The sequence below is a fragment of the Triticum dicoccoides genome, chromosome 5B (assembly GCF_002162155.2).
Source record: "Triticum dicoccoides isolate Atlit2015 ecotype Zavitan chromosome 5B, WEW_v2.0, whole genome shotgun sequence".
Taxonomy (NCBI): Eukaryota; Viridiplantae; Streptophyta; class Magnoliopsida; order Poales; family Poaceae; genus Triticum; species Triticum dicoccoides.
In genome coordinates, this window is record NC_041389.1 from 194,205,958 (window position 1) to 194,209,918 (window position 3,961).

Below are 3,961 nucleotides of genomic sequence, written 5' to 3' on the forward strand. Positions count from 1 at the left end.
TTTGTTTCTGAATTAAAATAAATCAAAAAATGATTTATAAATTTCAGATAATATCCAAAACTTCTAAAATTCATAGAAAATTAACCGTAACTCCAAATTAAATAAATTATATATGAAAAATTATCAGAAAAATCCAAGGAATCCATCTGTACCATTTTCATGCATGTTAGAACAACTTATAGATGCTGTTTAGCACAAATCATACTAATGGCATTTAAATATCCACATATGGAGTTTGAATTTGAATCTTGGATTCAAACCAACTTCATTTAATCTGGTTTTAGGTGCATTAGCCCAAAACACATTCGTATTGCCATGTCATAGCATGCATCATATTGTGCATTGCATTGATCGTGTTTTTCTGTATTTGCCGGTATCTGTCCCCTCTCGATAGACGTGATACCGATGATGTGATCGTTGACACTGATGAAGACTCAATGTTATCTTCAGAAGTGCCAGGCAAGCAAAACCCCCTTGTTCATTCCGATATAATCCTACTCTCTCGCTCCTGCTCTCTTTTACTGCATTAGGACAACAACGATTTATCTGTTACTTGCTGCGGTAGCTGAACCCCTTTATCCTTTGCATGACCTGTCATTGCCACAGTAAATAGATGAAACCCACTAGCATGAGTAGGAGTTGTTTGAGCCCTGTTGTGCCTACTCATTCATGCTTGTTGTCATGCCTGCTACTGCTTAGAGTTGAGTCAGGTCTGATTCATCGGGGATGAATCAGAGGCGTGTGAACATGTCCTACTTTGTGTGAGCTAAGTGTGTGAACACGATTTGGTAAAGGTAGCGGTGAGAGGCCATGTAGGAGTACATGGTGGGTTGTCTCATTGCAGCCGTCCTCAGGAACTGAGTTCTGTGTTTGTGATCCATGATTCAGCTACTACCACGCATTGGGCCCGAAACCAATGGACCCTCTCGGCTTCTTGATCACCCTTGTCCTCTGTCCAGGAGTTGCAAATAGTTTCTGGTGTTTGTAGTATGCTGGAGGCCGTGCGCAGCGCTGACCGTAGGGGTGGGCTGTGATGCGGTAGGCACGTGGCCGGGTAAACCGGGCGCCCGTTTGGTGTCACGGAACCCTGTTCACATCGTTTGGGGCTGTGAGCGAAACTCCGGCCGGATCTCCTCATGGATGGAACCCGAATAGGCGATAAACCTGGACTAGAGACTTGAGTGTTTAGGCAGGCCGTGGCCGACACCCACGTTGGGCTTCCGCTTGAAGGTTGCCGAGTACATGTCGTGTAAACGGCGGTAAGTGGTGAGAGCGTGTGTGAAGAAGTACAACCCTGCAGGGTTAACATCATCTATTCGAATAGCCGTGTCCGCGGTAAAGGACTTCTGGGTTGCTTATATCAGTTCATAGACAAGTGAAAGTGGATACTCTAAAATACGCAAGATAAGCGTGAGTGCTATGGAGGGCGTTCTCGTAGGGAGACGGGAGCGGATCCATAGTGGTGTATTGATATGGTGAATATGTGGACTCGTGTGCGCCACCTCAAAAGAGTCGCTTGCAGTCGTAGTTTAGGATAGCCACCGAGTCAAAGCTGGCTTGCTGCAGTTAAACCCCACCATCCTTTTGTTGATAATGATGCATATGTAGTTAGTTCTGATGTAAGTCTTGCTGGGTACATTTGTACTCACGTTTGCCTATTTTATGTTTTTGCAGAGAGACTTCGGTCTCACTAGTAGTTCCGCGTGGACTTCGACGTTTAGCTTGATACCTCAGCTACGATCTTGAGCCCTCGGCAGGATCTGATAGATAGTCAGGCTTCTCAGCCTTTTTCATTTATAGATGTCTGTACCCAGACATGATAGCTTCCGCTTGTGCTTTGACTTGTATGCTCTGATTGTTGGGTCATGAGACCCATGTTTGTAATATCTCGCTCCTCGGAGCCTAATTAATAAATTACTTGAGTCGTAGAGTCATGTTGTGATGCCATGTTGTATTTGCACATATCGAGCATATTGTGTGTATGTTATTGAAATGCTTGGTATGTGTGGGATCTGACCATCTAGTTGTTTATCTTTAGTAGCCTCTCTTATCGGGAAATGTCTCCTAGTGTTTCCACCGAGCCATGGTAGCTTGCTACTGCTCCGGAACACTTAGGCTGGCCGGCATGTGTCCTTCTTCGTTCCTGTGTCTGTCCCTTCGGGGAAATGTCACGCGATGAATACCGGAGTCCTGTTAGCCCGCTACAGCCCGGTTCACCGGAGTCCTGCTAGCCCAGTGCTACAGCCCAGATTCACTCGCTGATGACCGACACGTTCGATGCTGGGTCATGGATGCTTGTCCCTGTAAGTCTGTGCCACTTTGGGTTTACGACTAGCCATGTCAGCCCGGGCTCCTTATCATATGGATGCTAGCGACACTGTCATATACGTGTGCCAAAAGGCGCAAACGGTCCCGGGTAAAGGTAAGGCGACACCCGTGAGAATACCGTGCGTGAGGCCGCAAAGTGATATGAAGTGTTACATGCTAGATCTATGTGGCATTGAGTCGGGGTCCTGACAGCGTTGGTATCAGAGCTTGACTGCCTGTAGGATTACCAAGCCAAACTGGTCGAAGTTGAGTCTAGAAATTCTTTTGTTATATAAGGGAATTGATTGTGGGATGGAACGTAAGGCTCTTTTTACTCCTTATACCTTATGCCTTCTGATCTGAGTCATCTTATCTTTCCTGCGGGGATTAAGAACTAGGCTATCTTTTCTTTCTATCAGGATCACGTGTTACTAATCCGTAGACTTATAGATTGTTGGATTTAAGTCTCAGTTCAGTTCTTACTACTTCTGTATGTTAATTGTTGATCTCGAAACCTTGATATTGTGCTTCTGAGTGGTTATGCCACCATTTTTGTGAATGTCTCAAATCTTTTCTGAGCATTTACAGCCGTCATGCTGTCCGAGTCATTCCAGGTTTCTAAATAGTCCGATGCATTTGCAAAATCCTTTCCCTCTGGTTTCGATGTTCCTTTATGCCAGCTCAATCACACTAATTGTTGAGTTGAGGTATTCTATTGCCTTGACATTATGTTGGAGTTACTATTATGACCCTAGGTGTCTTAGGGGATCATCTAGTAATTTAGCCATGATTTGTGTTCCAGTGTGATGATTCTGGCCATCATTCTCGAAAGCATCCCGTGATGCTACTTAGTAGTAGGCATTCTATTCCTGGGTTCTTAAACCCGATATTCACCCTACTTACATCATGTTGATAGTGTTGCTAGTTCCTTTAGTATATTAGTAACCTTTGCGATAGTCCTCGAGGTCCGTGGTATATCCTTCCTCCAATTACCATGAACCATTCTTGGCAGGGGTTCTTCTGAACCAAAAGATGACAACAAGAGTGCTCTCGATGAGTTCTCCATTCATAAATCGTGACTCTGCCAGTTCTACCTTTCTGCATGGGTTATCCGGAAGAAATATGTTGAACTTCGTTCGACGTGCTAATCCATGCATCCACAACCCAGAAAATCATATGTTCTTTTGAGTTGTCCCATCTTAGTTGTTTCTGACCTTCGTCTATCAATTGATAGTCAAGAGTATGCGTGCGTTCGTTTATCGATGCCTATTACTCTTGTGGTCCGTCAAGCCATTCTATCGCGGAATGACTAGGAGAAACAAACTCCAGTACCTCTTCCATATCCAGGATTGGGTCAAAGAAGTTGTGCTCCGCAGATCAAATTGCTAATCCAGCTTTTGTTCTGTTCTACCTTGGAGTATTACCATCGTTATATCGGGATTGTTATAGGAATTGCACACCATCCTATGAACTCTTGGTACAGTGATACCTCTTGCCATCATTAGTCATTCCTCGGTCTTCGTGTTGATGCAACCGGGATACCGACAAATGAATTGTGATGTGTGAAATCAATATGCCTAGCAACCTCGTTGCTTGGTAGTTAAGGGACAATAATTTCATTCTTAGCGTGTTGGTTTTTGAATCATCCTTCTAA